The sequence below is a fragment of the Polyodon spathula genome, chromosome 1 (genome assembly GCF_017654505.1).
Source record: "Polyodon spathula isolate WHYD16114869_AA chromosome 1, ASM1765450v1, whole genome shotgun sequence".
NCBI classification, from domain to species: domain Eukaryota; kingdom Metazoa; phylum Chordata; class Actinopteri; order Acipenseriformes; family Polyodontidae; genus Polyodon; species Polyodon spathula.
In genome coordinates, this window is record NC_054534.1 from 9,115,389 (window position 1) to 9,128,269 (window position 12,881).

The following is a 12,881-nucleotide window of genomic DNA, read 5'->3' on the forward strand; positions in this document are numbered from 1 at the left end:
ACAGGCTGTACTGTACATGTGAGAAATTGAGTGTTTTTTCATTCTATGAGAAACTTTAAATGAGAATAAAAAGAAAAAAAGGAAAAGAAAAGCAGTTTGTCTGAAACAAAATGACAGGCCTGAACTGTAATGTTGAACCGGGCCCGCAATTAAACTTGGTTTTAATTTGTGAAGTAATGATTAAGATCTATAAAATCTGGTTGGCACTGCACCTCATATTACATAAAAAACCTGTCTCCCTTTGAGACACCAGCACACCACAGAGCAGCATGAAAATCACAGCCCCTTAACAAAGGCTTAGGGAGTTCACTTGAAATCAGCAGATCTCTACATTACAGACGCCATGCACAGCTTTTATCTGCTGATTTTTCTTACAGGCAGCGAGTGATTAAGCTTTTTTAAATGTAATTTCAAGCAGAGATTAAAAGATAAAGCACACGGAGCAGGAGTGCCCCCCTCCCCCTCCTCCTCCACAACATGCTTACAGAAGGAGTTCACCAACCTGTTAACTTTACCATCTAGCTGCTAGATAAGGTCAGGTGCCTTGCATCTGTATACCGCGTACAATACAGTCCAGATAAAACTGCTTCAGAAAGAGGCATTGCGTCATTCCAGCTCAAGTGCACCACATTCTGGGGAGGTGTTTCCTCTATTTGAGGTGGTGATACATAGATCACATGTGATGGAGAAAATGGTGCCAGGGCAAGTGTCGTGCACATGCAAAAAAAAATAAAAAGAGCTGTGTGAGAGTGTGTGAAGGAGGTAAAACGCCCATCTGGATGACCTTTTACCTCCTTCATTTCCATGTTGGGGATAACCAAGACAAATAATGCTGCCCTTTTAAGAAGTATGTTTCAAAGGCTTTTCAAATGAATTGTCGGACTCCAAGGGGGGGTTGGGTCCACTTGGTGTCCCTACAGTAAGAAAGAGAAAATAACAAGTACTGTACTTCTTTAAAAAACACTCAATTATACATTGAGGGAAAACTATAGAGACAAGTTCAGCCAATGCCTTCACCCGTTCACACTGAATGCATGTACTCTACACAAATAATGATACATTTATTCATGGCCCAACAAAAATCACTGAACATCTCATATGAGGAATGTAAAGGATCCCACCCTTTCCTCAGGGAATGAAATATGTATCAGTGTAGTTTGCATTGCGGATGTACTGTACTCATAAGCCTCTGCACGCTTACTTGACATGCACTCAAGTCTTTCGCAACACAAGTTCAATAACCCTGCTTTTCCTCAAAAGCAAACAAGGCCATTCATTCACCACACATGTCTCACACAGCACATACAGAGTGGGCTTGTAACAGTCCTGTGCGGAGGTACAATTGTAATCCTGCATGTAATTGTTACTGTGGATTTCCCCGAATCACTTTTCAATCGGACCTTACATTGCAGGTTTGAATGGTGTGCACCACACACTTTTTTTTCTTCAAGTGTTTTTTATTTTTATACATCCCACAGTGATATCCAGAAGTGGCCAGGACTTCAAAAACACAGGCTCCATGGGCAAACCCCCAAACCCCGGTGGGAACACACATTCAGAGCTGCCTCACAGACGCTTCTATCAAACACACCACCTCCTGTCCTTTCAGCTCACATTTACAGTACATTAAATGAGTAAGTTGCGGGGTTCCGAAAAATATAGCACTACACGTCCCCACGTGTTGCTACAACTGTTTAAATAAAGTACCTGTGATTGTTCTTTTCATTGTTAACTTCCTGGCAACTTTTTAAACTTAAAACATTAAAGTCCGTTTCAAAGCTCTTTTCAAAATGTCTGCTCTAGTGCACTGACAGTATAAGGATTATTGCCCACATTGTCAAACAGGCAACACAGCCATAATGATCCATGATGTGGTACGGAACAGAAAAGCCAGAGCACTTTTTTATTCCCCCTGCAGTGATTTATTGTGAGGAGAGATCTAAAACCCTAGTGCACTAGAGGGGGCATTTAGAAAAGAGCTTTGAAACAGACCTTAAAAGGTTATGAAGTGTCAAAAAGTTATCAGGATGTTACCAATGAAAAGAAAAATGACAGCTATGTTATTTAAACAGTTGCAGCAGCACGTGGGGACGTGTAACGCTATATTTTTCAGAACCCTGCTACTTAGTCTTTAATGTCTACACCATCTAATACTGGTTATTGATTCCCCAGGAACGTGCTGTATCAGCCTGAAACATGGGAGTTATAAAGCGCTGTGCACTGGTTGGTGCAAAAGAGGACTTTACAGTATCTTTGGATCATTAAAAAACAAACACAACAATGGTGTCTTGCAAGGTACTGTAATCTGGGCTCTGAAGCCAACTCATTTAGTGTGCAAAAACAGAGGTCATGGTCAACAAACAAACAAACAAACAGTGCAGTTTAATGAATTTAGTGACTTAATGGAAAAATGACTCACTGATGAATTCTGTTTAGCCAACAGATCCACATGACTGTACTGTAATATGCTTTAGAGCATTCTCACACAGCATCCTTTCTGGCATGCCAGTCCCTTGTGTCAGACAGTACTGTGTATATTAACATCTGTCAAAATAATTCACATTTACAAAGAACAGGACCACTTTTGTGTTTGTGGTTTTACTTTCAGCACCTTAACAGAAATTACATTTTATTACAGAATCAAAAGGGGGGAAAAAAAACAGATTTTACATTACAGGGAATTCAGTTGGCCACGACTCCTCCATAGTGTAACGGTTCAGGAATGCTCAGACTGGGTCACAAGGTTAAATTCTCTTTCTTAATGAAAATCACAAACATAAAGTCAACATTGTGTGATTCCGCGGAGGCTTCAGCGGTCTGGGTAATGCAGACTTTCTGACCCTTCAATTCAAGGTTCAAACGCATAACTCACATGAAGCACAGGGATTACCAGCCTTAATGAGCTCTGATACAACTGTGCTCCTTCTGATGAGTAATCAGCAATGCATTGGTCCTCATCTTCTGTAATACCCCGTGGGGGTCTATGAAGGAATGAATAAACAGCCAAACCGCAGTCTCCGTTCAATGATAATGCTATTCCGGGTGAGTGACAATTCCCATAAGCTGGAATGAGATCATCTTCACAGAGACTAAACCAGGATTTCACAGGACAGCTAAATCCAAAACTGATCATTTACCACACGCATGCCTCACTGCTGCGAACACTTTTATCACAAGTCTTCTTTAACAGCTTCAAACAAAGTACTGGAGAAGGATCATTGTTTGAGTACTAGTATAGTGTATAGTACAGTTCCTTTATCTTTTTTTTTTGTTTGGTGTGTGATGAGGTCACACATACTATCTCCACTGGGACTGTTAAATTGCGTATGACTAAGTCTACAAAAGCAAAGTCCTTCAATAAAACTGAGCAAAACAAACACATCACAGTACCACAGAGTGGTACATAGGTGAAAGTGCCAGTAGACGAAGAGTAATGGATGAGGCACACATCGAGGCTTTGACCCTTGAACTTCTCCTGTAGCGATTCACAATAATTGGATAATTACCGACTCAGTCCCAGGCTCACAGGGGCCAGAGCCAGGCACAAAAGGGGGCCCTTGAAAGCAACCAATCTCCCCTGACAGCACAGAGGGCCTCTACACAGATCTCAACCTGCCTGTGAAGGACGAACTGTTCGAACATATTCCTCCTTCTAAGCACATTAGGGCTGGAGCTCTGTTTTAACCGCTTTGTGAAACATTAATGCGCTGCTCTTCTTGTTTTGACAGGCCTGACCTCAATGGAGTTCTACAAGCGCCGGAGTGCTTAGGGTCAACACTTCCACAAGGCAGCCACTAGGTGGCAGCGCAACAGATCCAATTGTACTATAACAATAGTAAAGTAGCCCTCTGCTGCCAGGGTCCCTTCACTACACAAAAATGATTACTCCAATCAAAAATAATTTGGAGTTGAAGTGGTACTATGCCAGCACTGAGTAATCCCCACATTAATCGTCATGCACTCTTGTGATATCCGGTGACGCTATTTTTTAAGGTGTGTCCAAAATACAAATCTAACAGTTAAAATGTCAGAAAGTATGTTTAGTATACATGAGGTGTGTGTATATATATATAATATATATACACACACACACACACACACACACACAAAATCAATGAGATTTCACTCAACTGCAGAGTGCACTTTTCAAACAGAAGGGCAGCCTCTGCCATAAAAAGAGCCAGTATTACTATGGAGTTTTGGAAAGCACACTGCAGTTTTAAAATCGTGTTATACATGTAGTATGCACTTCCCCCCCCCCCCCCTCCCCTCTCCCCTCTCCCCTCTCCCCTCTCCCATACTGCCATGCAGTCTTCATTGGAAGTGCAGTATCCACTGTTGCCACTAGTATTGTTTCTCTTGTAACCTGTGCTTTGGTGCTGTTCAGTGAATAACACTGATATATTCTTCTGTACTCTGACCCCATTCCAGTGTGCTTTGGCTCAGGCTAACAAGAAAGGCTGTAAAGTTTACTATTGCAGCCTGCAAATGTTTAGTTGCCCTCATAGTTAACATCTGTTCCAAATGACTAACCATTGGCTGCTAGTGCCATAAACTCTGCAGCGAGTGCCATCAAAAAAAGACACAGAACCTGGACATTTCTTATCAGAAACATTCAGAAGATTTGTTGTTCATGTCAACGGCTTGACATGAACAACAAAGCCTTTCTACTTCCTCCTAGGAGTTTGTTTAAACTGTCGTGCATTGCTATGGCAATCAATGACAGGCTATAAAAATAACATAGCACATGTAAATTCAGAAGACTGTGGAATATATTATGGCACAGGCATAAAAAAGCCCTTTATTCACTCACCAGCTGCTTTGATCTAATAAATAAATAAATATATAAATAAATAAAGAACACCTGTTTGCATGTCAAAAACTATTTGCACATTATGAGAAACTTCCTCAGCAATAATTATCCAAGTATTTCAAGTGGGGGAGAAAAAGTTTAAAATGACGACATGGTAATACACCCTGACTGGTCAAGTTAATCTAACGTCTCCCCGAGGATCTGCCCGGCGCAGGTGGCAGGAAGCGCGGGAGAGACGGACATGGCTACAATGAAAAGCTGGCTGTCTTATCACTATGCACTCTAATATAAAGGGTATCTTGTGCATCTCACACTACATGCCTCACTGCAGCACACTGCAGGCACAGCAGGGGAGCAGCTGTGTATTTCTGCACCACCTGTCAGAGCCTTGCCTGTGCTTGTTTTCATACAGAAACACTTCCCACATGACACTTAGCAACCTCTATGCTCTGTAAAGAATCTTCCATTGAAGTGCATTACAACAACAACAACAATGTGTGTGTTTCCAGCCATTAGGGAAAACAACATTGAAATAGGTAAGTGAATTTCAGTTAATTTAATAGTTTAAATCATTGATTGCTAAGGTAACCTGACTGCGCTTAAAAACAGTCATTTAGATTTCCTTTGTGTGCTGGGCTGTGTTGAATTGGGAGGCTGATTAGAAATATGTGTTAAGTATACGGCTCCGGGCTGACAGGATAGTATAAACTGGCAATCAGTGTCTTAGAACGGCAGCCATTGTACGCGCCGGCCGTCTAAGGGCCACACGTCCAAGGGCAGTCTGAGCTGTGGTAGTCCGAGTGAGGACAGGTGGAGCGAGGACCTCTTCCAAATGCCTCTCTTTGGCTACTAGAGGCTTCATTCCTACTGTGACACAATACGTCTGCATCCCCTGGACAAAGCGGGCTCACTCCTCCTCCAACCCCAGAATAAACACTGGTAAGTACCTGCTGCACATACCGTTACAAACTCATTCCCCCCTATGCTGCCTACAATAAACTTTTAAATTGTCGCTCTCTGACTAACAAATCTCTGCTTCTCAGCAAACTTATAACCAATACCAATCGTCTAGCTGAAACGTAGCACTCTGTACACGACATGCACTTGCTGCATCTGGTCACCCCGAAGGGCTATTCCCTCTTTGACAAACCTCGCCTCACTGGCCGAGGCGAGGCCACTTCCTCAGTTGTTTCTTTGCCTGCTTTTTCTTCATTTGAGCATCTCGCCATCAAGCTCCCCTCTCCCATGTCCCTCACCCTTGCTGTTATCTACCGTCCACCTAAGAGTGACTTTTTATTGCCGAGTTTTCAGAATTCCTCTCCCTTGTCTGCACTTCTACTGACAAAATCCTACTCCTAGATAATTCCAGCATTCATGCTGCCTTGCCTTCCTCCCCCATAGTGACCGACTTCAACATGCTTCTGGACTGTCTTGGACTCTCAGTCTGTTAACGTCCCCAGTCACACCCGATGACACACCCTAGATCTGCTCATCACCAGGGGCCTTGACATCTTCAATCTCGCTGTCTCTGATATCTCTCTCTGACCATTTCTTAAATCACTGCTAATATTAATCTCCCTGCACCTTCCTCTGCTACTGATACTGTTATCTCCGTCTGTCCCAAGAATCTGCTGAATCCTCTGAGACTCTCAGAATGTGTCTCTGCATCCCCTCTAACTGGTACTCAGTTGATGATGCAGTGACCCTCTACGATGCCACCCTTACTCATATCATCGACACTGTCTCCAAAAGTCTCGAAAGGGCTGTAGTCAGTCAACTGATGAAACATCTTAAGGATAACAATGTGCTTGAATCTCTACAGTCTGGCTTCCAGCCACATCACAGTACTGAAACTGCTCTGTTCCTGATTTTGAAAGATCTCCTGCTCAGTGCTGATGCTGGTGCTCCCTCTGTGCTTGTCCTCCTTGATCTAACAGCCGCTTTTGACACCACAGATCATGGCATTCTTCTTGACCACCTTCAGAAGTATGCTGGAATCTCTGGAACCTGTCTCTTCTGAATGTCCTTTTACCTATCCAGACGCATGCAATCTGTTTTCTATGCTGGACGCAGTGGCGTTGCAAACCCAGTCACTTGTGGTGTCTCACCACAAGGATCTGATCTTGGGACCCTTTTCTTCAATATCTACATGCTTCCCTTGGGTCACCTCATCCACCAACACAACCTCATGTTTCACTCTTATGCTGACGACACCCAGCTTTCTACTTAAAACTCGACCCTGGAAGCTCCTCTGCCATTGTCTGGCTCTTGGCTTGCATTGAAGACATCGAGGCCTGGATGTCTGTCAATTTTCTTCAGCTGAACACTAGCAAATCCAAACTCCTTTCAGTAGGATCTAAAATTCAACTTAAGAATCTCAATGCAGCTGCCCTGAACCTCTGGAACTGTCATCTGCTGCTTTAACCTACAGTACGAAGCCTTGGTATACTTCTTGACAGCAACATCTCCTTTGATGCCCACATCTCCTCCGTGGTCAAATCTTCCTTCTACCATCTTCGAAACATCCTCAAAGTCCATCCCTACCTTTCCCTCCCAGATGCGGAGATATGCATTTGCCTCCTCTCGACTCGACCACTGCAACTCTCTATTTTAGAATGCAGCTGCCAGGATCCTTACCTTACCCTCCCCCTTTAGCTGTTGTGTTGCTGCTACTATTTCATGTATTATACAACTATCATGTATTAGGCACTTTCCACTGTATTTAATGTACTATTTCATGTATTCTGCTGCTATCCTGTATTCTGCTCTTTCCACTGTATTTAATGCACTATTTCATGTATTCTGCTACTATCATGTATTACGCACTTTTCACTGTATTTAATGTATTATGCATTTTTTACTGTATAGCATGTATTATGCATTTCTCTGTATTTGAAGTATTATGGATTTTCCTGTTGTTATTGCATCTTGTAAAGCCCTTTGTGATGGTGGCCCACTATGAAAGGTGCAATATAAAATAAAGATTGATTGACAACATCAATTCACATTTATATAGCGCCTTTCATCACAAATGAACAATTAAACCACTACATTAAAAATACAAAATTTGATAACACAGAATTTTTTAAAAAAGAGATGCTTTAGAAAACGAAGATAAAAAGCTAGTTTGTAGAAAATAGAAGAATAAAGAGTCTAAAACAAAATATAAATACAATTGGAACCACTTTTTTTTAAAAATACATATTTATTTTATTTTTTTATTTAGAAAATCTAAGATAAAATGCCAGTTTGTAAAAATCGAGCAATTAGACTCAGAAATGAAAATGCAAAAAGGTATCATATCCATGTTTATTTCATGAGGCAGAAATGTCTCAAGAAAAAGCAAACACTCATGTAAATGAACCCAGTGACACGCTTACCTAATACTGAGCTTATGGTTACCTTGAACTGCCCTTTCAAAGCCATCCTCCCAGCATGAATCATAAGTCCAAGCCTCTCTGAAACATGTATCCAACATTTACAGAAATCAACCAAGTGTGTCTCCCCATTATCATTTAAATCTGATTTTGCTGCACAAGCTAATTACTTTTTATGCTCCAGTTATTACCTTAGGTAGTGCAATTGTACATATTGGCCAAGTTCGCTAGACACCTGGAATGTGTATGTACACTTGTGAGGAAGACTTTTCAATCATGTTAATTACTGACTTCAATGCGATCTTAGAAATTAAACAATGTGTTAACAGCTAACAGGTGTAGAGATAGAGAGTCACTATAGCTCTATTTACCATTAAGGAATGTAAATAAAGCAGACAGTAAACAAGTCTTTCTCAAAAACAACATTGAAGGCAACTGTAAACTATTTTGGAAGACCATATTCTACCCCTTCCTTGCTTTAGACTTGACGAGGGAGTCAACAACGTGTCCGCAATCTGTCATCAAAAGATTTTTTAAACATGTCAGCATGTTCATTAGGAAAGCAGCCATTTCTTGCATGATGTTTACCGTGAAGTGTGTCGTTTGTTGTACTATACTGCACCTGCTACTTGAATACAACACTAACAAGTCATACTAGGAGACCAATTAATAGTATTTGTTCAGATGGTGGATGACCAGTCTTCTTGACATAATTACACCACATGCCTGTTACTGCTGATAGTGAACTCTTTATAGCAATCTCAGAGGAATGAGATCATGTCTAAGGAGAAAAGCACAAAAGCTACACTGAGAAAGACAGTATATTGTTAAACATATCCAGACATTTGTAATCACTGCTTGTAAAGATCAAGGGTTGACAGGCTGGCGGTTTAGGTAAACATTTATTCTATATTTCTGATCCGGTTGATTTTCTACCGTGGTAACATTTAACATAACAACATATACATACTAGACAAGTATTTGAACATGAATCATCCCAATAAAATAATATTTAACTGCTACTGAAAGCCCCAATAATACCTCTTAAAACTGTTTAATTGTATATGCTTATTCAATTCTACTCATTGTTTTCTTAACATGAAAAACAAGGTAGACTTTTTTAGGCTTCAATCTACTTTGATCTCAACTCCCATGACAACAGTCACCACCAAATGTCTCACCATGGTGAGTGTTACAAGTCAGTAGTAACACAACCCCAGAGTTTCTGGTGCCAGAACCACAACAGAAAAACAGCTTTGTCAGAAACTCCCAAATTATATTCCAGACTTGTAAGCCTACTTTTAATGAGTGAGGTTTTGAGGTTTACTATGGAGGTTATAAAACTATCAGAAAGCATTTTAAACAGCAAAAACTAAAACTGGTACAGAGAAATAAGTTGTTAAAAAAATCCTCCTGTCACGTGGTGTGGTTCTGCTGTGATATCCTAGCAATTTGATTGTCTGCATCTATCCTAGCAATTTGATTGTCTATATCCTCGATCCCCGCCTGGCGCAGTTTTGCACTTGCCCTGCAAAGACTTGCAGCGGTCAGGCCAGCTGCGAGACACGACTTGCTTCCAAGTTTTTATTTATTTTTTTATTTTTACAATCAAAACCAAAAGTGCAATCAAGTTGACTTGTTACAAGCTGCCTTTCGTCTCCAAAGGGCTGCCAAGTTTGACCTAACATGGGAGATGTGCCAACGAGTAGAAGGGATGGATCCTGGGGACATGCTGGCTTTTCACCAGCAACAACCAGCTGAGCAGTCTTACCTAACAGACATTTCTCTCTGAGGACCACAATGTATCACCTTTTTATTTCCAACTTGCTAATGTATTGGGGCCCAACCAAAAACATGACATTTCACGGACCCTTTACATTTAACAAGGATATAAGGAAAACACAGTGAAATTATTACATCGTTTTCAATTTACTGAAAGGGTAAAGGGCACCAATAGCCTTTCCTTGGAGTTTGCATCAAAATAAAGCATACACTCTCCAGAAAGTATACTAAAAAGAACAGATAACCTTTATTACTAAGGTGTTCCAACAGGGTCTTATTGCATATCTTAATAAAAAACACTTTCTCTACAAAACATATGCAGACTGTACCGTCACAACTAGTAACCCTTCCCAATTCTATAACATTTCTCAAATTGCTGTTTCCACTTTTACTAATACATGCTTTACTGGCTACAGACCATAAAAGGGTTAAAAAAAAACAAACAAAAAAAAAAAAAACACAGAGTCAATGCTAAGTGCCGCTTCAATGCCACATTTCGTTGTATTTGCAGTGAGGTTATCTTATTGCATTCTCTTGCTACCTTCACCATGTCAACTCTGATCAAGCTTATTTGAAAAGGGCAGGAGTACAATGCACCTCTGACAGCAATCACAACAGACCCATGCTGTATGTTTTGGTATGAAGTTGTATTGGGCTGGTCCTTCAGGCAGAGATGCAGTCCATTGAAGCTTCCTATGGAATTACATGAGCTGCTTTCTGGCACAGAGCTACACTGGGGGGCAAATGATAATCGCAAACTTCTACAGTCAGTCACTGACCAAAAGGTAATAGCAAACTGAGCCAGTTAGAATTAACTGCTGTATGCCCCAAAGCTGACAGAATGCCATGATGGAATTATCCAGGTCCATAAACCAAGCTCACTTTATTACATGGTGCAATGCAGTTCAACAGGAAACAGATTAGTTAAAAACAGGAAGTGAATTATTATTCGGATCGCGTTAGACTCTATCAGTTACATAGTTTAGGTCTCTTTATCACATTCCCCTGAACAAAATGATTTGCAACACTGAGCGTAAGGAATGACTAAATGCCTTGTTTAAAACTGTTTATTGTCTTGCAAGCTAATATTACAAAACCTGCTGACCTAATAGCATCTAAGGAATAAATCATATAAAAAGCAACCTTAGTCTAATTTCTAAAATCTGTGACGTTTGCATGAGTGATGACAAGGATTTAATTAAAAATAAGAAATGGTATACAAACAGTATACAATATAAAAGAATAAATACAGTAAAACTGTTTTTATCTGAACCCCAATTGTCCAAAGCCCCTTGTTAACCTGTCCTGTTGAGTGCTGTGTTCTTCTGCCCTGTTTGCAAAGAAAATGTGCTATTCAGCCTTCAGTTTCTGGTATATACAGAAAAGTGCAGTGCGGTAGGTTATATAGTTACAGGTAAAGGGGTGACTTTTTCTTGGCTTCGAGGTTTCTTGAATATGGAAAGTCATGTAAAAAAAAATCAAATTAAATCAGAACAATGTGATTACCCAATTAGTTTGGATAATATAAGCTGTACTGCTTAAAAAAAAAAAGAATAAACCTTCACATTATTGGATGCATTTAACAGGAAGGATGATTTCATGTCACAAGGAAAAAATATATAATAATAATAATAATAATAATAATAATAATAATAATAATAATAATAGGCATCAATTGGAGGCTCTAAAAAGAACATCTTAAACTTCATTAACACCGGCAGGAAAGCTACTCCCCCACAATCCCACACTGCTCCTCTGTGAGCTCCACTGGCTCCTGCCATTTCCCATTCTCTTGCAAATCCATTTCCTGCGAAGCTTACTTTAAAAACAGTATGCATTAGAAACCTGTGGCTTTATAAATTGTACATCCCGTTTGTTATCAGGGATTACAGATACTGGTAAATCCACAGCTAAATTGCTCAGAACCACAAGGTCATTGTACAGAACTCACTCTCACCACTCTCCAAATGATTTTCTAAACTCCAGTGGCAAAAAGAACCTAATTGACTACAGATTGCTGGCTAGATATTACAATGCAGGTGTACAGTTTGTCTTATGAGTGAATAATGATTTTGATTCCGCGCTTAAACTTATGGATTTTGATCATCCATTACAAAGGTAGCCCAACAGGTCCCTGGTTCTCCATACTTTGTTAATCCCTTAATGTAAACAATTAGTTGAGCGCTTGTTCAAACTATTTATTCTTAAAATACATTTGGAGTGACTCAGTACATTTCAAACTCTGTTTCGTGCGCCTCATTGCAAAAATAAGAAAGTTAGCATAATTTTATTTATGAAACACATATGTCCCCTTGTACCTTAAAGGGTTACATTGTCTCTCTTAATCCATTGCAAATGACACATGGTCACAGCATCAGAGACCCTACTGTATCTTGTTCTTGAGAAAGCAAATCAATCACTGAAAGCTAGCATAGCAGCTCCAACCTGGGGTTTAAACTGAAGGAGATAAATTCACATAGCAGCTCCAACCTGGGGTTTAACCTGAAGGAGATAAATTCACATAGCAGCTCTGACCTGGGGTTTAACCTGCATGATATCAATTCTCATAGCAGCAGCTCTAACCCGGGATTTAACCTGCAGGAGATAAATTCTCATAGCTGCAGAACTGACATGGGATTTAACCTGCAAGAGATCAATTCTCATAGTAGCTCTGACCTGGGGTTTAACCTGCAAGAGAGCAGTTATCATAGCAGCAGCTCTGTCCTGGGGTTTAACCTGCAAGAGATTAATTCTTACAGCAGCTCTGACCTAGGGTTTAACCAGCAAGAGATTAATTCTCACAGCAGCTCTGACCTGGGGTTTAACCTGCAAAAGATAAGTTCTCATAGCAGCAGCTCTGACCTGGGGTTTAACCCGTCAGAGATCAATTCTGATAGCAGCAGCTCTGA

General features: G+C 40.4%; 1 protein-coding gene across 5 annotated transcripts in view; it reads right to left on the reverse strand.

Annotated features, from left to right (window-relative positions):
- The window catches only part of LOC121313646 (LHFPL tetraspan subfamily member 2 protein-like), a 65,891-nt gene that overhangs the window by 15,159 nt on the left and 37,851 nt on the right, over window positions 1–12,881 (reverse strand). The window contains exon 1 of one of the 5 annotated variants that reach the window (XM_041246428.1): window positions 503–569. The exons of the other annotated variants lie outside the window; for them this stretch is intronic. The gene's annotated coding sequence lies outside the window, so the exon portion shown is untranslated. Of the gene's footprint in view, window positions 1–502; window positions 570–12,881 lie in introns of those variants that run through there. 5 annotated transcript variants of the gene reach the window in all.